The following is a 22,560-nucleotide window of genomic DNA, read 5'->3' as shown; positions in this document are numbered from 1 at the left end:
CTGTTGATATTATATTATCTACTTATTTAAAACACTATTAATTTTTATTTTCATCTTTTAATGTATATACAAGAAATTTTAACATAGCTGTTACTTGCATAGTTTCGTTGGCCAGTTGATTTTATTGCATTCTAAAAAACAAACCAACAAACTACTTTTCAGGGAAGAGTTTTCTATGTGAGACTTGTCTAGTATGTTTTATAGTTATGTTTCACATCTCATTCAAAAGTAAAGTAAATTGGTAAAAAAAAAAAAAAAAAATAGTTACATGTAAAGAAATACCATGAACAAGCCAAAATAGGAAGCCTTACAATCGCCTGCGTAAGGTAAATGTCGTCCTTACTAACAATGTTTAAAAATTAAAGTGCTAACATTCTATAGCATGTGATGGACAGTCACTTGTGACAAGTCAGTCGCTAGTATGACCTTGTAGGAGTCACCTCTTCACCTCCTCCTCTGCTGTTGCTCATACAGTAACACTGAGCCGCGATAAAGGATTTTTCATTAAGGGGGTCACAAGCTGTATCGCCAGAGAATAAGTCTCTTGAGATGACGAGGGAAGAGCTGACAGTAAATAAAGTGTCATACATGTAACTTAAATCTTATTTTCCCATCTGGGTATACTTCAGTGGCACAGAAGGCCCATCAGGCATGTGTGAGGTCCTAGTTCTATCCTCAATGCCACCGTCACCATCACCACAACCTCCATCACCAACACCATTTCTACCACCATCATCACCACCATCACCGCAACCTCTATCACCATTACTACTGCCATCGTCACCACTAGCAGCAGCACCACACACACACACAAAACAAAAAGAAAAAGAAAACTACTTTCCCAAGAAATGCTCTTGGATTCTAGTTAACTGTATACAGTGACTAGGTGAGAAGCATTTATCTGTTGCCTCACCGTGAAGGGAATCATAATTATAAATAACTGTGAGGTTATCACCCCATCCCATATTGCTTGATAACAAGTGTATTGCTTTATTGGTTCCAGGCTGCCTCCAATACCAAAGTCCTTGGATGCTCACATTCCTTGTGTAAAATGCCGTAGTTTGCAAATAGCCTATGCATACAGTTCTGGTACTTTAAATCATTTCTACATACCCTACCTATCACAGAGTAAATAGTTATTATGTTGCATTATAGAGAAAGTGATGAGAAACTTTGTAATACTCTGTAATACTGTCTGTATTACTCTGTTTAAGTCAGAATTTTTTTCTAACAATACACATCTGTGTTTAGTTCAATCCTCCGATTCAAAATTCCAACTAGAGAGAGTAGATAATATACACAAAGCACCCCAAAGCAGGCTTGGCACCAAATGGGTGTTAATTATAGCTATAGAAAACTTCCCTAATTAAGTGATTAGATTGGTGTATCATAAAAGACAAGTGGAGAACTTCAGCAGCCATTATGCATGTACCATGTTTATGATACTTTATGTACGAATATCTTATTTAATTCTTTCAACCATGTATTTTTCAGAGAAGGAAACAGATACTTGTAGAAAGTGATTACGTTTAATGGTAGCTGTGGGGCTACAGAGATGGCTCAGCAGTTAAGAGCTCTGGTTGTTCTCCCTGAAGACTGGGGCCCGAATCCCGAAACCTACATGGTGGCTCACAACCATCCGCAATTTCAGTTACAAGGATCCAATGCCCTTTTCTGGCCATGAGGGCATGAGGTACTCATGTGATGCATACACTTACATGCAGGCAAAACACATTATTCTCCCCAAGAGCCATAGACCATCTAACAAAAATCCAAACACAAGACATGAGAATCCCTTTTTTGAAGGTCAGGGCTCCCAAGGGAGACCCAAAACATTCTAGGCTATTGCTGCTCCTCTTGGTTGGCCCCAGAAGGGGAAGGTAACTCCCTACTGCTGAGGACACCATGCATTTCTGGCACAGGCCCCAGAGGACCTCAGCTAGATCCGATCTTAAAGCCTCCTCTTTAAGGACAGTTTTCATGTTACCAGACAGCACCATGCAAAATTCCAAGGAGGGAAGCAACCAGCAACCCTAACCAGTTATGACATAATGCAACACAACAACCAGCGTGTCATGATACCCTTCTAACAGTGACACAACATTGGTGGTAACCAACAGCTCTCTAATTGTACTTAAGACTCATCCAATAATAGGGAAATCAGCCTTGTACTGGAAACCTAGGTTAATAATAAAGTCATGGATCTTGATGAAGACCCTACAACCCCCACTTAACTAAAATGGCATAATCAAAACTACATTCTAAATATTTGTCCTTATAAATATGATGGTATTTCTCATCCCTATCAAGAAAAATTACCTTTGCAACAGATGAAGACCGTTACAGAAAACCACAATGACCAAAACTCATAGTTGTGGAGCCCATTCCTAACTGATACATCTACAACGTAATTCTTGCACTTAAGACTTAATGATCAAGGAGAGGAGAAGGCAGAGGAGGAAGAGGAAGAAGGAGAAGAATGGGGAAGCAGAAAAATGTAAGAGCAAGAACAGAAAGTTTGCTGTGAGACTGTATCACCTGGAAATGTCAGAGAATCTGCACCCATGAAGTCTCACCAGCATGGCTGCCTAAACATGACCTGAACAAGGATGGCAGCAAAAGACAAGCTAACATGAAAGTGGAAAAGCACATAAGGAGCCTCAACCTTAGACAAGGAAGTACAGGCCACTGAGGAATCCTCAGAGCTGGAGAATTAACTTTCCCCAGGGAAAAGCATCCCGGTTGATTATCCAATACCAAATGGTCAGCTCTAAAATCATATACATAAAAGTAACATTATATGGACTGAGCATATTGTATTTATATATTTGGAAATATATGTAATCAAAACAATTAAAGGAAAAGAGACCATGAGTTTGAATGAGACCAAGGTGGGATCCATCGTGGAAGGGGTTGGAGGGAGGAAATGGAAGGGGAAAATTATGTAAGACTATTATAAGACAAAAACTTTTTAAAAATAATTTTAAAGAGACTGCAAAATTTGGAAGGCATAAAAAAAGAAGTAAAGGCAAGCAAGAAGCAAGACGGGGTGAATAGAATCGAAATACATTGTATGCATGTATGAGATTCTCAGAATGTTAATAAAAATATATTTTAAAATACCCATATACATAAAAATAAAGTAATAAAAATATTTTAATTTAATGGCAAATAACTGTGATATAATTAGGGTGGACAGTCTTACACCATAAGCTACATTCTTGTCATCACAATACATTTGCTTTGCTGTAGGTAAATTAACTTAAATCTAACTTTAAAGCCAGGAAGAAAAAAAAAAGAAGAAGAAGAAATACTATAGAATCTAACATTCTGAGGATCGTTCATGTACAATTTGTAGCAACTTAGAAAATAAATGTTATTCAGTTTTCTGCAATGAGGGAGAATGAGCTCCCTGAACCTCATCCTGGAGGACATGTGCCCTGACCTGCCTGGTCGTGAGCAGCCACTGAGCCATGCTGACTCCCCTCATCCATCTCCTTCATGACTAACATTTATAAAATGGTTGGTCATGATTTAAAGGACAGTCTTTGACTTCCTACCAGCAGGAAGAGATCTGAGCCATTGAGAAACCAAACAGCATCCTTGGACTTGTCAACTCTCATATGCAAAGCAGTGAGGCACTGGCCAAGAATGAAACCATATTCAAAACTGCACCAAAACCAGCTGGAACTAAAGAAGGGAGCGGGGATCAAAAGATTAACCAGCTTGGCAGAAGAGTCTGTAGACTATTTCATCTAAATATAGTATATACCTAAGTGTACAAATGTTTGCCTTAGCATTTTGTTATCCAATATATGACTCAGAACCTCTTGCAGTCCTTCAAAAATAACAGAAACCTTTAATTGCAAGATGACATGGCCATGAAGAGCTTTTATAAACCATATATTTCTTAAAAGTTTCAACATTGCTCTATGTTAATATATCTTTTAAATCTCCAAAGCACTGGCAGGGTATGACTATTTAATGTTTAAAAAGTGAAACAGAGAGGCAGCATATCTATTCTCACATTTTAATATTCGGTGTTGAGGAGAAATGGAAAACACTGTGTTATTCTAAGGGGAATCAAAGGCATTCAGGAGTCTTGGAAGAACGGCAGACCTAGTGCAGGTACTGAAAGAACAGAACGAAAAAAAAGATGGGAATGAATATATAACCAGACCTTTTAGGCAACCAAGGAAATGCACAACTGAGTAAGAAGGCAGGGATTACATTAGTTTCAGTGTTTCAAGTCTCTGCTGTGTAAATGATTTTAATAATTGCCACTGAAGGAAGAGGAGCACTCTGGAAAGTGTGGTGCATCTTGCTGACAATTTCTATTAAACAAAAAAGGCTGTATTGATGAGTTATAACTAAGAATTGAGAATCAGAAGGATACTGAAAATGGTGCAGAGATGCTCTGTGTCTGCACATAGGACCACTGTTTTCCACAGTGAATTCATTGAGGAGTCACACAGAGGTGGAGAGGTTCAAAATCATCAATGATTTTGTAGGTAATGCGTGGGTAGTAATTGAAAAAGCTTGGCAGAAGATGTTTGGTGAAGAAGTCTGTGTGTGTGTGTGTGTGTGTGTGTGTGTCTGTCTGTCTGTCTGTCTGTCTGTCTCTCACACACAAAAGAAAAGAGAAAAAAAAGAGCTGAAGCAGACCTTACTAATTGATTGTGGCAAAAAAATCAATCTGCTGACTCATTAAACAGCCTTTCTTAGATTTATGTACAGTGGGTTTAGAATGTCACACCTGTCTACACATTTCTGCATTAAGGGTAGAGTTATAAGAACATAATTAACAAGCTAATGGACAAATGAGGTTTTAAGTAGTATTTTGGATTAGAAAGGTCCTTGGGGAAATATAATCTTACCATGCTTTATTTACAGTCAAACCTCTCCATCCAAAAAATAGTACCTCTGCTAAGGGCATTTAGAATCCTTTTATATGTGCTGGAAAAGCAAGGGACCTGTTGTTTGGATTGGAAGACATTCATGTAATAGGCACAGTGGAAAGCATTAAGGCATACGATTCTCAGCCAAACCTAAGAGATGGAGTGCTGAAAGTGATCTAATAATTAATCAAAAATATGGCTCTGGAAGCCTGCTGCAGCCTGCCTGCAGAAGCCTCTCCCCCTATTTTGCCTCCATTTCCTGGACCATATACCCCTTCACGGAGACCTAGGATCCCACTAGATATCTCCTTCCATCCCTCTCAGTCCTTCCTTCTGGAGCACTTCACCCACAGACTCGTAGAAACTCTCTCAAACGGAAACCTTCAATAGCCATATAGACTGGGAATTAGTGAGTGACCTTCACTATCCTTCCTGTACTCCACTCCAATCTCTCCAGCTTGCCCACAGGAGCCTCTTCTACCCCATCTTCATTTTCTGGGGACTATAATGCCCATAGTGGAACAAGGGTCCCAGTTTTTCCCACTGCCCCATTTAGCCTCTCTTTCTACTTTGATTGTTTTAGGTAACCACCAACCGCCAGAAGTACTCTCTACAAGGGACCCTACAGCCACCACACTTGGTTAGGATCCAGAATGGACAACAGCAAACAAAGAATACCCCTTGGCTGATAGTCTTTAATCCTAGCACTTGGGAAGCAGAGGTAGGTAGATCTTTGTGAGTTTGATACCAGCCTGGTCTACAGAGCTACAAAACACTGACAGTCAAGACAAAATGCCTCAGCCGGAAGCCAGCAACCCTATTGCACTTGGCCCTGAGAAAAGCAATTTAGCTGAAGCATAAGACAAAAACTATAAAACAGCAATTATGAATATATTCAAAGACCTTAAAGATGATATAAATAAATGCCTTCATGAAAACAACAAAAGCAAACAGCTGAAAGAAATAATGGAAACGTTTCATGGCTCAAGAGTAGAATTTAACAAATAGAATCACCAAGAAAACCCAAACTGAAATAAAACTAGAAATGAAAAACTTAAGATGTCAAACAAAATAAAGCCTCACCAACAGATTGTAGAACATGAAAAACAGAATTTCAGGTCTTGAAAACAAGGTAAGAGGGCTCAGTCAAAGAAAATGTTAAATATAATTCAGGCACAAAACATCCAAGAAATCTGGAATATTATGAAAATCCAAATCTATGAAAAATAGGAAGGAGAAAAAGCCCAAGTCAAAGATACAGAAAATATTTTAAATAACTTCATTAAAGAAATTTCCCCAATCTAAAGAAAGTGATACCTATCAAAGTACAAAAAGCATACAAAACTCTGAATAGACAGAACAAGAAAAGAATTCCCCAGAATAGATAATAAAACAAAACATGTACAGAACAAAGAAAGAATACTAAAAGCTGCAAGAAAAAAAAAAAAAAAAAAAAAGCCTAGTCACATATAAAGACAGACTCAGTAGAAACTCTGAAAGCCAGAAGGGGCTGAAGAGTTGTTATATGAGCTGTAAAAGACAACAGATGCCCACCAGAGCACTATGCCAGGAAAAGCAATCAATTACAAACAAATGAGAAAGAAAAACATCCTAGGACAAAGCCAAGTTTAATGAATGTCTGTCTACCAATCCGGCTCTACGGAAAGGACTAGCAGGAAAAGTGCAGTCTGAAGAGGAATAAATAAAACACAAGAGATTAAAAAAAATCCAGAGTAGTAAATAAAAGGAAGATAAATTCACACCACAACAACAAAATAACAAGAATCAATAAACACTGCTCATTAATAACTAAATATTAATGGTCACCCCAATTAAAACACATGAACTAACAGACTGAATTAGAAAGCAAATCTGGCCAGCTATTGTTGGAGGATACTGCTCTTTAAGGTCAATGTCCACCATGTCTGGATGGCTTTCTGAGCTTTGCAAAATGGAGGATTCCCTCCCCTGAGCAGGGCCTCCTTCTCTCTGCCTGACCTTATCTGGAGAGTGTCTCTAGGCACAGATTCCTAACCATATCAGGAGTATAACCTTTGATACAGTTCCTTACGAATGTTCTCCCCCTGCTGCCCACAGGATAATTAGGTATCGTGCCACCATCCATATAACAGGACCGTGCTGCCAAATGCAAATAAAGCACACTGTGGGAACCTATTAGGTGATGTCCCACTCCTGCTCCTGTCTTATATATTCTCGTCACCTCCCGAGAATAAAGTTGAGCTGTCTCACTGAAGCTGTTCCTGGAAGACATTCTGTCATATTCACACGCCATTTGAACCCTGCTTGCTTCTTCTGTTCCCTTTGCCCTCATGGGCCAGTGGCCAATGACTGCCAAGGAAGGGAAGATCTACAAGGTATAGTGGAACACACCTTTAATCCTAGCAATTGGGAGGCAGAGGCAGGCAGATCTCTGTGAGTTCAAGGCCAGCCTGCTCAACATAGTAAGTTCCAGGATTGCTAGAGGTATATAGTGAGACCTATTTTGAAAAATAAACAAACAGAAGAAGGAAAGAAAGAGAAAGGAAGGAAGGAAGGAAGGAAGGAAGGAAGGAAGGAAGGAAGGAAGGGAAAGAAAGAAAGAAAGAAAGAAAGAAAGAAAGAAAGAAAGAAAAGAGAAAAGAAAGAACAAAATTTGTCTTTTTGCTGCATCAAAAAACATACCTCACCATCAAGGTTACATATCACCTTAGGGTAAAAGGATTTTTTAAAAAAGGTATTCCAAGCAAATGGACTCAAGAACCAAGCAGGTATAGTTATTTTAATATCTGACAAAATAGGCTTCAAGCCAAAACTAATTAACTAATCAGTAGAAATAAGGAAGAAAGCTACATCTTCATTCAGTAAAAAAAAAAAAAAAAAAAAAAAAATCCACCAGGGTAATATTACAATTATTTGTATGCCAAAGACAAGAGTACCTAAGTTCATAAAAGAAAGAGTACTTCAGATAACCCACATGTTCACCCTCACACCATGGAAGAAGGTGGCTTTACTAGCCCCTTCTTGACAATAGACTAGTTATCTAAAACTCAACAAAGAAGTGCTAGAGCTAAATAACATCATAAATCAAATGGACCCAGGGGACATCTATGGAATATTCCACCAAAATACTAAAACTGTCTCAGCAGGTCATGGAAATGTCCAACACTGGTGACACATTAGGGCACAAAACAAATCTCAATTGACATTTTAAAAAATGGCACTCTGCGTCCTGTCTGACCACCATGGATTAAAGCTAGCTACCACCACCAACAAGAGTAGAAAGTTAGTATTCAAATGCATGGAAACTGAAATAACTCACTGTTTGTCAAATGGAGTCAAGGCAGAAATCCGAATTAAATTTCAACCTTTTTAGAACTGAATGAAAATGAAAACACAACACACCTAAAATGGGCAACACAGGCACTTCCAAGAGACAAGTTCATAAAAGTAAGTCTCTACAGCCAAAAACGAGGACAGATTTCATATCATTAACTCAATGACACACCTGGTAGGTCTAGAAAAATAAGAAATGTCACCCCCCCAAAAAAAAAGTTGGGGAACAGAAAAAAATAATCAGACTCAAGGCTGAAATCAATGATAGAAACAAACAAACAAACAAACAAAATAAGAATCAATGAAATCAAGAGTTGGTTTTTTGAGAAACATCAACAAGATGTTTCAAACCCTTAGGCAAATTAACAAAAAAAAAAAAAAGAATGTATAGAGAAGTTCCAAATTAATAAAGTTAGAGAAACATCATCATAATAGAAATTGAGAAAATTCAAAAAATAATAAGAACATACTTTAAAAATCTGTGTTCTAAGCCAGGTTTGGTGGCACACGCCTTTAATCCTAGCACTCTGGGAGGCAGAGGCAGGAGGCTTTCCATGAGTTGGAGGCTAGAATGGCCTACAAAGCAAATCCAGAACAGCCAAGGCTACACAGAGAAACCCTGTCTCAAAAAAAAAATAAACAAACAAACAAAAAAGCAAAACAAACAAACAAACCCTGTGAGAAAAACTAAAAGAAATAGGAAAATTTCTCAATATATGCAACCTACCAAAGTTAAATAAAGACAAAATAAATAATTTAAACAGACGCGTAGCTGCTAGTGAAAAAGAAGCAGTAATAAATAATCTTCCAATCAATTAAAAAAAAAAAGTCCCAGGACCAGAAGAATTCAGTACAGAATTCTGCCAGAACTTCAAAGAAAAATTAATTTAAATGTTTCTAAAATTATTCTACCAAATAGAAACAGATGGGACATTACCAAATTCTTTTTACAAAATCTATTATCCTGATATTAAAACTAGACAAAGAACCAACAAAAAAATTACATTATAGATCAATATCCCTTATGAACATAGTACAAAAATTCTTAATAAAATACTTGCAAACTGAATCTAAGAATACATGAAAAGATCATCCATCATAATCAAGTTGGCTTCACTCTAGAGATGGAGGGATAGTCAACATATAGAAATCAACAAATATAATATACCATATAAACAGGCTGAAAGACAAAAAACACAGGAGTGTCTCATTAGATACAGAAAAGGCCTTTGACAAAATTTGATACCCCTTCATGATAAAAATCCTGGAGAGACTAGGGATACAACAGGCATACCTCAACACAATAAAGGTGATTAACAGCAAGCCCGTGGCCAACATCAACCTAAAAAAGAGAGAAACCAAAGGCATTTCCGCTAAAATCAGGAACAAGAAAAGAATATCCACTCTCAATACTTATTCAATATACAACTTGAAGTCTTAGAGCAACTATCAACTGAAAAAGATTAAGAGGATAGAAGTAGAAAAGAAAGCAGTCAAAGTACCTATATTTTGAGATGATATGATTTTATACATAAAATAACCTGAAAACTCTACCAGAAAACATCTATAACACTTTCAGAAAAATAGCAGAATGCAAACTTAAAATACAAAAATCAGTACCCCTCCAAAATATAAAGGAAAGACTGAGAAAGAAATTAGGAAATTGTCTCAATAAAATAAAATTCCTTGAGGTATTCTAACCAAGCAAGTAAAGTACTTTAGTAATAAATACTTAAGATATTGAAGAAAAAAAAATGAAGATAACACCAGAAAATAGAAAATTTGCCATGCTCATAGATTGGTAGGATTAATATAGTGAAAATGGCCATTCTATCAAAAGCAGTGTACAGATTAAACTCAATCCCCCTTAAAATTCCAATATAATTTTCACAAACCTTGAAAGAATAATTTCAGCTTCATATGGGAAAACAACGACAACAACAAAAAACCCAGGATAGATAAAAACACTCCTAAATAGGAAAAGAATTTCTGGAGATATCATCATCCTCTATCTCAAATTGTATTACAGAACTATAGTAGTAAAAACAGTATGATATTTGAACAAAACACACAGATTGATCAACGCAATCAAAATGAAGCCCCAGACATAAATTCACACACCTATGGATACCTGATTTTTTATAAAGAAGCCAGAAATATACACTAAAGAAAAGACAGTATCGTCCAACAAATGGTGCTGGTCCAACAGAAGGGCCAATTAGATCAGTGTGTTATCTGAAAAATCACACTGTAAACCTAAGTGTTTCTGGCCCAAAGTTTTGAACAAGAGATCCCCTTGGCACACAGGAGACGACGGACACTGGCCCCTTGACAGGATATGTCCCTTTGTTCAACAGTGACACAAACATTTTCGGTTGGAATAACCAACCATTATAGGATTGGATTTCAGGTCCCCTTTTCAGGCAGGAGCCCATGCCAGGTGGTGTAAATCTGGCCAAGGACCTGTCCCTAGAGAGGTCATAAACACTGGGGTAGGACTCACTACAACTTTGCTATATTTACATCGTATCCAACTGCTTCCTGATTACTTATTCTTACATCTATAGGGGAGTCTAGCCTTCACCACTCCCCAAAGAAGTTTCTTTTTGTGGTGGACAGATGTTAACACAGAGAACCATAAGCAATCAAAGTACAGAGAACAGGCGACTGAGAGAACAGGCGACTGAGAAGTTATCACCCCCAAGTGGAATGTTTATATACTCATCCCCCTTCCCCTGAGACTCAAAGAACAGCATGGAAGAAGGACCAGATAGATTGTAAGAGCCAAAAGTCAAGTACAACTGCCTGTCTTCTGGACATGACAGGCAATTGTACTCATAAAACTTCAACATCTCTGGCTGACCACAAAAGTCCTGCACAAGTTCTACCTACTCAGTATTCCAGTATGGAAAAAGACCTAGTCCTAGTTGAGAAGCCTCAGGTAGGTCTTCAACAGCTCTTGGAGGAGAGCGAGTAGGTTTTCAGGAATAAGTCCTGGTTGTGAATGCTGCCATGGACAGTCCTAACCCCGCATGCATGAAGCCAACTCAATATATATAAATATTCCATATATTCATTTATTCATATATTTATATGAATATTCATATATTCATTTATCTACATGAAGTACTGGAGGTGGGTATTGGAGGAGAGAGACACAGGTGAACTTGGAGGAGGGAAGTAAGTGATGGGTTTGATCAAAATAAAATGTGTTAATGTGTTAAAGGGGGGAAAGTGTTAGCATTCTCAGACAATTTCTGGTTATTTTATCAGTAGGGCAGAAACATCTCCTAGAAAAATGTAAATCCTCTATCATACATATTTCAAATCACTAGCAAAAGTACATGAGATTCAATCCCACCTAGAAAAGGAATGGGCTGATTCTTTACAGCTTGAACCCAAGTGTTGACAGTTACACACAGCTCCAAATATAGTGCCTCTGGCAAAGGAGCAGCAGAGAGCAGGAGGCAGAGTGGAGAGACACCTGATACCCTGCCCATGTAACTGGAGCTAAAGTTTTCCTTGTTGTGGAGACAGATACAAGAAAGAATCCAGGAAGAGAACAAACAACATTGCCTCAATCATAGAAATTTCTTTGAAGATGGCTTTTACATCTCCTGGTGTGTCTTTTTGTTTTTGTTTTACTTCTTGTCTCCCCCACCCTCTGAGGGAGGAGCAGCCTGGCTAGGCCACAGAGAAGGACATAGCAGCCAGTCCTAATGAGACCTGATAAACTAGGGTCAGATGGAACGGGAGGAGGACCTCCCCTATTTAGAGAGGGGCAGGGAGGAGATGAGGGAGGGAGGGTAGGATTGGGAGGGAATGAGTGAGGGGACTACAGCTGGGATACAAAGTAAATAACCTGCAATTAACATAAAAAGTAAAAATTATTAAAAAAAAACACAAAATAGAAGGAATGCTATAATGTTCTCCAATGTATCCATTATCTGGACTCACTAATCACTATCACTGATGTTAAACAAAAGAGATTTTTTTGGTGCATAATTTTAACTAGATAAAACATTATGCCTGGCAAGAACTCACAGGTTATGTCTTATGTTATATAAAGTAATAAAGGTTTTAGTTCATTCATGTTGTATTTAAGATTTGGTAAATAGAGGGCTTGCCAAGTTCTTTTAAGGTTAAATTCTCAGAGCAAGTATACTTTGTGTGTGTGTGTGTGTGTGTCTGTGTGTCAGTAAGAAAGGGGGGGCTCTTCAATTAAAACTAAGTATGTTCAGAAATTCACTTTTATTTAGTTCAACTATATAATTAAAAGGTATGCCAAGATGCATTTGTGCTAGTTAACAAACTTGCTAGGAAGTGATGAAAACCTGGGACATCCTTGCCTGATTTTCAAAATGCACATCACAGAGAAATGTTATTATCTTTTTGTTTCCTTAGGTAAAATTAATAAAATGTATGCTTTTCCTTCATGTATGCACATGATACCAATTTAAGATTACTATATTAGCTTTATTTACCAATGTCTTGAAGCTTTAAATGTTTTGAATCAGTAGGCCTAAGCTTCCTGGACTATTGCACTTGGAGAAGACTGTAACACTTTCAAAGAGGTTTGGGTTATTGCAGTTTCTCTTTGATTAGCTCTCTCACACACTAAGTCAACAGAGGAACCACTAAGAAGATGTAGTCAGCCAGCACCATCGGAGAACTTGTGACTTCTTTCACTGTTCTGAGTGGCTTCCTTCCCTACCCAGCCCTTGCCAAACCATTAGTATTTGACCTGACCCAGTGTGTAGGAAAGATAAGATTGCTAGTGTCGCGGGCGAATCGCCCACAACAAAAGACAAATTGCCAGGGAAACAAAGCACACAAACGTGCTCTAAGTTTTAGGTGATACAGTCTTCAGAAATGGTGAAGAAATAGTGAAGCCTGTGTGATTTTATGAAGAAATGTAAGATGGTTGTAGAGAAACATTACTGGAAGAAATAAGCTGAGAGGAACTTGTCAAGGATTGTATTTTCGGATGTATGCCGTTTGCTACATGTTAGAGAAGGTGCTTCTCATCAGGGTTTCTTAGGAAAGTCAGAGAATTCTTTTACGGCATGCTCCTGTGGGGCAAGGAGAAAGAAATTCCCATTTCTCCTAATTCTAAAATGCCACAGTGTCATACTTTGGAATAGGAGGCCCCAAATTCCTTTAATGCTGTTGATGCAAATTCTAAAAAGTTAAGTCCAAACTAATAATTAAAAAAAAAAAGTTAAGAAAAAGTTCATCACAGCTCTATTGGTTGCTAATACATAATTCCTTTCTTAGTTTTTAAATCTAAAGAAATCCTGTGTTAACTCTATGAAATCTAAATCAAACTTATTTGTTCATAAGTGTTTACCTGTATTTGTGTTTGTATCTGTGTAATTAAGATCGTTAGAGATGACAATCTCTTTGAAGTGCCTACTGCAGAATGACATAAAAATGTCTTACTATATCATAGCATATTTAGCTCAAAGTGGCCTACACATCTCACTATTACTAATATCCATACTTTTTTTTCTTTAAAATTTTTAAGTAGCAACCTGTGACAAGCTCCTACTTCTTGTCAGTGAGAGCCTTGAAAGTACTTCTGCGGGACATGAGCAATGAATGACCTTTGGGTGTTATTTGATGGCAACTTGCTATCCTGGCATATTGTCATAACACTGGTTAGAAAATCTGAGGCTTTTATTGTGATGCAGTTTTGCGTCAGTTGTTTACGAAGGCTCTTAATTAGTGATCAGACTCCTGTGAAGTAAAGCAATCAATCAAGAAAGAAAACCTGACTAGAAAAAGAGAGTAGATAAAGAAAAGGAGGAAGAGAGGAATGAAAAGGGTAAGGGAAGACATCTAGCTTCTTCGTGAACACGATGGAGAAAATTATAGTCTGAGACAAGAGTGGGTTTCATAGCAGTGTTGTTATTGCTGGTGAGAGGACCCCCCAGTGGGTTTCAGAGAAGTAGTATTGGTAGTGGGAGGTCCCCCCAGCATCACTGAGGAGATGAGAATTTCCACGTGGTTTGAAATGGTTCTAAGCCTCCAATTCCCATCATTTTTCTCTCAAGTGATTATTCATTTTAATTATTATTCATAATAATTATTTAGTTATGTGTTATCAATAGCTGCTGGGCCTCTTACTTGTTTCTTTTCAATATTAAGATAATAAGATCCCCCCCCACAAACACACACAAAGATCTTTAAGCCAAAGGCAGAGCTATGTAATGCTGACGTGAGACAAGACAGAGATCTGAGGAACCCTCTGTCACTGACACACGCTGCCTGCCCCTGAGCTGGTGGCCCTCTGTTGAGCTTCCGTGACTCAGTTAAGTAATGCTCCCTTCAATAAGATGCCTCCCCCATGGCTTCCCAGAAGATCAACAGTCAGAAATAGAACCCAGAGCTCCTGACGTCAGGGCCAGTGTTCTTTCCACTCCACAGTGACGCCTAAAAATACAAACATGTAAAGAAACTCTCCAAAGAAAATAAAGCTGAATTCATCTTTACGTCAACAGGTCATAGAACCTTGGTTGGGTAAGCTTCGTTTTCAAAATTCTAGCAGCTGTAACCCACAATGCTTGAGTCTGTATAAATTAATTCATTTAATATATTTCACTAAATAAAATTTTCTTTTGTTAATTCTAAGTACAGAGATTTAATGCTATCTATAGTAATAGTTTCAGATTGTGGAGACAATGGAAAGTTTTCTTCCATCATTTTTAAATTAAAGTATCTTCAGTATAAAAGAGGCCTTTTGTTGTTTCACTACATTCTATCAGTACCATCCCTATAAATTTATTTTCCTGACTGTAGATTTTGATTTAAATGATTTTGGGAGTGTAGCCTTCTCAGGATTTGCAGAGAAGATTGCACACTTGTATACAATTTATTTAGATTTATTTTTTGCAAAAAAAATTAAATCACATTTCTTTATTAGTGTGTGTGTGTGTGTGTGTTCATACCACACACATGTGCAGATCAAAGACAACTTTTATGAATTGGTTTGTTTCTTCCACCATGTGGGTCCTGCAGATCCAAGTCAGGTTGGCAGGCTTGGAGGCAAGTGCCTTTACTGGCTGAGCCATCTTGCCAGACCTGTATTTCGGTTTTATAACAGTTTTACCCTCCACCCAGAACCTGTAATTGGAGTGGTTGTTACCTAATGCTACTCTTACTTGTAAGACCTTAAGCAACATGAGGTAAGAATTTTCTTGTTCATCATCAATATGCCCGCAACAGGTAGCAAGTGATAAGCAACACGATAAATATTCGTTAAATATATATTTAACAAGCAAATGTTTCAATGTGGCTGCGTAAGATTTTTGCATATTTGGCTTAAGAAAAATAGCAAATCGTAATGACCCTTTTCACTGAGAACAGACCTTCATGTCCTCTTTCTTTTAAAATAGCCCATTGAATCCAATCAACCCTGTCTGAAAGCACATTGGCCACCCCCCAGTGGTCACATACCCCTAGAAAAATGACTCCCACTCCAACAGCAGCCATCAATTGCCAATAACCCCTCATCTGGGACAGAGCCTCATGAGACCCTCTCCACAGGCACACTTGATCTGGCGCCTGTCTGGTAAAGCTAACTGTAGTTGCTGGGCGTTCCTGAGAGCAAGAGCCATGTTGTATATTCTAGCTCTCATTCTTCTACTCCATAATCAGTGATGTTCCCTGAGCTTTGTAGGAGGAGATACAGATATCCCATCTAGGGTTGAGTACTCAACAGCCATCAGATCTCAGAGATTTAACCCGTTGTGAGTCTCCGCCTTGACTGCTGCCCACTGTAAAAAGAAGCTTCTCTAGTCAGAGCTGAGAGTGGCACTGACATATGGATATACACATAAACACTTAGAAGGCAGTTTGACTACATGTCCATTTAGCAAAACAACAGTAGTTGCTTGCCCTGTAGTGCTTATGACTTGGGCTTGAGTTACAGAACTAGACATGAATGCCCTGTGGTGGAGCAGGCCTCAAGTCTAATCAGAAAGCACTGATCATCCCCATAACTGTATTGTCGCTATTGTCCCCGCGGGCATATCAGTATAGAGCGTGCAGTGTCCACTGCTGGGTAAATGCATTGATGACTGCTCTCTCCCAGTGGCCTGTTTGCACTTTGAAAGCTAGCCGGAAGGGAAGAAGTATTCAGGTCAGCCCCACCTCTCTCTATGTTTTTGATCTCCATGTCCTGCAACCAAAGTGTGTTGTGTCTTGAGCAACAGGCTCGTGCCATTCAGTTAGGGTTCGGCAATCCAGAGCAATGGCGATGGCGTTGTTTGGGGGAGCCTCTGGGGCACATTTCTATTCTCACAATAATGGCATAAAGAAGCTATGATTTATACTTATGTTTACAGATGAGGACACCAAAGTTTAGGAGGATTAATTATTGTCTCCAATGTCCATAGACATTTAGAACATTTTTAAATACAAGAGAAATAATATGCTGTTTATTTTTCAAGGAGGAGTAATCTTTTTGCTTTTTTTTACACTAGGGAAGAGGTAGAGGGAAGGAACCACCATTTTCCCTAAAGAGTGTTCAGCATCATTCCATATCAGCCTCTTTGTACAAGATCTCAACCATACCACATTGGCATGTGCACCTCCTGATTGTGTGTGTGTGTGTGTGTGTGTGTGTGTGTGTGTGTGTGTGTGTGTTTGATGCATGTGACCATGCAGCTACACACATCCATGTGTGTGCAAGTGGAGGCCAGAGGAGGACATTATACTTTTTCTCTATTGTTCTCTATCTTACCGCCCTGTGACAAGGTCTGGCACGGAACCAAAAGTTTGTCATTTCAGCTAGATTGGTTGGCCAGTGAGCTCTCCAGATTTGCCTGCCAGATTCAATGCTGGGATTACAGTTACAGGCACATGCAGCCAAGACCACTAGTGTCCTAATTTCTATGGGCTCAAAAGATAAAAAATATCTCAGTTATTTGTTTTTCTTTACGGTGCTGAAAGGGGTAAAGTAATGATATGAAGTGTGGTGTTAAGGACAGCAGTAAGGAGCCTAGAAGGCATCAGGTAATTTTTTTTTATAGTAATGTATCTAATATACCTCTGTCGGCTATGTCAGCTTGTACTTTGCATTCTTGGAAAGATGACCTACAGTGTGTGTGTGTGTGTGTGTGTGTGTGTGTGTGTGTGTGTGCTGGCAATTAAACACAGAGCCCCACACACATGCTAAGCATATGCTCTACCACTGAGCCAAATCCCCAGCCCCCTAGTGTTGTAATTCAAAACAGTGTGTGTGTATCAAAAGTTATGCTTCTTTTGTTTATTTTGAAATCAGTTTAATTTAAAACTCTGGGGTCTTCTATGGATATGTTATAAAGAGGCCCATGGTTTAGAACTGTGAAGTCACTAATGTGCCTCTTTGCAGAGAGGTCTACCTTAAGTTTTGAATTTAATTTCATTTTATGTGTATGTGTTTGCTTGCATGGATGCATATGAGCCTCTCGCATGCCTAGTGTCCAAGGAGGTCAGAAGCCGCCATTGAGGACCCGGGACTGAAGTTATGAAAAGTTTAGAGTTGTCAAACTTGGAGTTAACAATCAAACTTGGGTCTTCTGAAAGAGCATCCAGTGCTCTTTACTGCTGAGCCATCTCTCCAGCCCCCATGTCATATTCTTTGTCTTCAGTTACTACTCTCTTTGGAGACAAAGATTTGCAGTTTCCGACCACTCAGATCCCTTTGTTTCTAGAATCTGTATGATGAGGATATGTCAGTATAATGTTCTTGTGGAATGTATACGATTTACCCTTTTTCTTTCAAATGCTGATTCCCCACCCCCAATCTTCTGGTTTCAATCTGGACATTGCATTGTGACGTTTATTTTAAGCATCACCTGTCTCAAGTGTGTGTAAACATGACACCATTTGTTCTCTGTATTTTCAATAAAACAACCAGCCAATGCTGTGCAATGGAGAGAATCGGTGGGACATCCTAGTCCGAAGGGGAGGAGAAAGAAGCAAGTTGGAGGAGTAGGAGAGCAGAGATCAGCAGGAGGGGACTTCAAACCACAAGGAAAGATGAACCAGACCTAAGATATGACTAAAAGAAAGTATATTGTGGGAAATCTGAATGGTAGGAAACTATGCAGGCTTGGAGGTTTAGAATGGAGTAACTATTGCCCAGCACTGCACTCTAGGTTAGTTAAATAAATCCAGTCTCTGTGTGGTAATTTGGGTATTCAGCTGGGTTAAGAATAACTGCTGTTTAACTAAAAGATAATTCAATAGTAAATATTAATATTCAGCAAGAAGGATACTGTTGTAATTAAGTGTATCTTATCATTATACCTCTTAAATTAAACTTCACCTACACATTAGTAGGAATCTCCCTTCTCTCTTCCAGGCAGCTAGAAAGCCAGTGTAGCTGGTCATCACAATACTTCTACAGGTTGCTGTCCTCTGAGCAGAACTCAAGATCAATCTTCTTCAGAAGAACATGGGCTGCACAGGGTCAGGACTTCGGTTCTTGATTTCTGTATTCTAAGTCTCAGAAAGCTGTTGGCCACATAATGCTATTCAATGGACGAAACTGCATTGCCTAAAATTTACACTTCCATATTGAGTCACCATGGAAGGTGATTTATTTTGCCTCATTTAATAAAGTCTGCTTTGAAATAAATTGCACACATTTCATGTATGTAATTTGATTACTTTGGATATGTGCATACACCCGTGAGAGACTGTCATCAAGATCAAAGACACAGAAATAGTCATCATGTCCCAACACTGTGTCCCTCTGGAATGTTCTAGTGCTGAACATACAATTAACATGAGACTTACTCTCTTAACAATTTAAATGTATAGAACAAGAGGTGTAGTTAACCACTGGCACTCCGCTGTACAGATTGCAGGGCATTCTAGTTACTTACAACTCATTATGTTAGTAAGTAAAACTTTATACCAGTTAGACAACTCCCTATTTCTCCTTCCCTTGATGTTTTTAAAAGCTCAGTGGTGATTGGCTTATTAAATTACTATGTAATAAAATTATATTCTCTCATCTAAAGAATCCATTCTGATTACATTGCAAAAACCTGGAGAAAAGCAACCATGAAAAAAAATTAAACTAAATATTTCTCTCTCTCTTTTTTTTTTCAGATATTCCTTGTTGTTGTTGTTGTTGTTGTTGGCTGTCTAAGAATGGCAACTGGCACTCACTGCTTTAACCCTGAAAACTGTAAGAGCCCTTGAGATTAAAAAACAAAACAAAACAAAACAAAACAAAAACAAAAGAATCTCATTGCAAGTTGAGTAAAGTGCTACATAGCAGATGGGAGCTTTCTGTGCAAACTTAGGGGTGTTTTAATATGGATTTATCACCGCTCATCACGAGTGCATGGCCAAGGACCTTACTTCAGTTCTGCTGTTCTACCACTGAGTCATTTTTTTTCCTTTTCATTCCCTTTAAAGTTATAAATAATTTTTGTTTGAGAAGAGACTCACTATGTAGCTCTGGATGGCCTGGAACTCCCTATGTAGGCCAAGTTGGCCGCTGCCTCAAGTGCTGGGATTAAGGCGTGTGCCACAATGTCTGACCATCAATGACATTTTAATGAGAGTTATAAGCTCATGCTTCTTAACTAATATCAGGCTATATCCCAGTGCACTAATTAGAGGTCGAAAACATTTTCGGTTGGAGATGAACATAATCGTATGCATCTAATATATCAAACATTAGAGTTTAGCAGTCGAGTAGATTTGCAGAGTCCCAGATGTTTGGACAGAGCAGTGGCTCATTGCTGCTGAGAATCTCATGCTACATTTCTCTAGCCCAGGTTAAAATTAAAAAATAAGTTTCTACAGAACTCATAACACCTTAACTCAATGGCTAAGTTGGAAAATGGCAAATTAAACAGTCAGAGGCTAGCTGTATGTGGTAACAGAAGCCCAGAGATAAAACTTTTCTGTGTTTTGTTTTATAGCACTTTCTAGAAAATGATAGAGATTTAAAAAAAAAAAACAACAAAGATATAACATCTAAGCCAGTGGTTTTCAACCTGCAGGTCACGACCCATTGGCAAACCTCTATCTCCAAAATTATTTACATTACAGTTCACAACAGTAGCAAAATTATAGTTATGAACTAGCAACAAAAATGCTTTTGTGGTTGGGGGTCACCACAACATGAGGCACTGTATTAAAGGGTCACAGCATTAGGAAGTTTGAGGATCATTGATCTAAGCAAAAACTGAAAGCGTCATTTCTAAAATAAGACAACATAGGAAATGGAGGGGAAAAAAAGGTTTTATTGACTGGTGATTGTGTGCTAGCTGAGAACAAAGCTTAGTTTTGTTATAGTTACAGTATGATCTTCCAAACAGTTTACTACTTGTGGTCTATGTAGACAGGACACCCATAAGACAGTAAAGGACCAAATAGACACTCTCAAACTGGCCTCACACAAGTTGGACTGAATAAGCACCGCAGCACTTAACATTGGCAAATCCTGTTCTTGAGTTTCGCATCAATCAGTTGTCACATCTCCAAATATAACAGTGACCTCCAGAAACATTTGGTGTTTTTAATTGGCCTTCAGGCCTGTTGGGAGCAATTGCCAGGGATTCTCAGCAATGCTGATTTTATTTCCTTCAGTTACTATTGTGGATAGAGTTTATAATGTCATATGCTTAAGACAAAAGGTTGCAAGTTAGATTTGGTGTGTTAATTCTTGATGTTTAATACCTCCATATGTGCAGGTTTAAAAATTACATCACTGTAAATCAAGAGGTGATTCTTAAAGTCATTGGCATTTTCTAAAGTTCTGTTACTTTACTGGTAAGAAGAGAAACACTTCCCCATATACTAGTGACAAGAACATCCAAATGTGTAGAGTTTTGATTATTACTTTCTCATAGGTGTTTTAGACTGAAATTTTAGATTCCTTGAAAACTATATATTTCTTTGGAAACCATAAACAGAGGAAACATTTACCCTCAGCCAGTTTTCTTGCTTAGTTACTAGGTATCATCTTGCCATGTAAGGGCAGAGGACTAGATTAAATTGCTACAAATACTGGGAGAGAGGTTAACAGGGGAGTTTTGATTCCAGTGTCTCATTTGCCTAAACTGAATGTTGGGAAAGGTGACTAGATTTCACCTTTCTAAGCTATATAGCGAGTTCCTGCGGCTGGAAATAGATTGAAGCCATCTTTGAGCAAATGGCTGGAGTTGGGAAAAGGTCATGAGCTACATCTAGAAGAACACAAATAAGCTCCTTGAGAACACAGCTCTGCCCTGCAATTCGAAAAAGGCCTTTGAAGACATCCATGGCATTGGCAGTGTTCCAGAACCAGCTGAGCTGACGTGTCCAGCTTAATATAGAATGGCATCGTCGAAGCCTGGGGAAAGCCAGGAGACTGCTCATAGCAAACACGTGTGGGCGGCACACATGAACCCTGCTTTCTTTTGGAGACACTTAGAACTATCTAAACAGAATAAATAAAATAAATGGTCTTCCAAGAACATAAACATTTACGTTGTGTTCATTAGAATTTTTTTCCCTTTACCTACTGTGGGACTCAGTTTTCAACACATAATTAATCACTCGTTCTAGTGTGCTGGATTGTTTGCAGTATTTAATAACCAAGCATGGCATTGGCTCAGTTATTTTTGATTAGTGCTTTCTTTCCAAAGAAAAACAATAGACTTCCCCAATTTTGTTTGTGCCTACTATGCAGAGTATAGTACATAGGAAATAAATAATAGAAAACATTTTATTAAATTACCTAGTTACCAATTCTGAAAGTCATTCTTTCTTTTATTCCTTGCTCAGATATGACTGAAGTGATAAACAGATTCTATGATCTCAAGGTGCTAACATGTTCGTGTATATTATATGCACAAAAGGATGAACAAACTCCATTCAAGCAACAATAAATGCCAAAAATAAATAAATTACTAAGGAAGGATTAGAAGATCAAGACAATGGTGTGATCCATAAGGGTGATATTTGGGCAAGGGCTTCCTAAACAGCTGATATGTAAGCAAACAGACCACTGAGAAATATAGTAGAATGAGGTACACAAACATCTCTTACCATCTCAGAAAGAATAAAAAAACACCTAGCATTATGTACGTGAAATGTTTTCACCGTTGCAAGGAGGTTAAGATCGCGGTAAGCTGGTGGGAGAGCAGCTAAATGTGTGCTCAAAGATGGAAAGACCAGCTGAGGGCTGAGGTTTGGCCTGTAGGCTGGGGGGATTTCACTGTGGTGTGACAATCACTGAGGTACCTGTAGCCAGGGTAGGAACAAGAATCAGCACTGGGAAGAATCTCAAAGTTTTCTTGTTAATGCATTGCCCCGTTCATTCAAGTTTTTAATC

This window comes from Meriones unguiculatus, chromosome 10, assembly GCF_030254825.1.
Source record: "Meriones unguiculatus strain TT.TT164.6M chromosome 10, Bangor_MerUng_6.1, whole genome shotgun sequence".
In the NCBI taxonomy this organism is placed as follows: Eukaryota; Metazoa; Chordata; class Mammalia; order Rodentia; family Muridae; genus Meriones; species Meriones unguiculatus.
The sequence above is the reverse complement of the archived record's forward strand: the minus strand, read 5'-3'. Positions refer to the sequence as shown.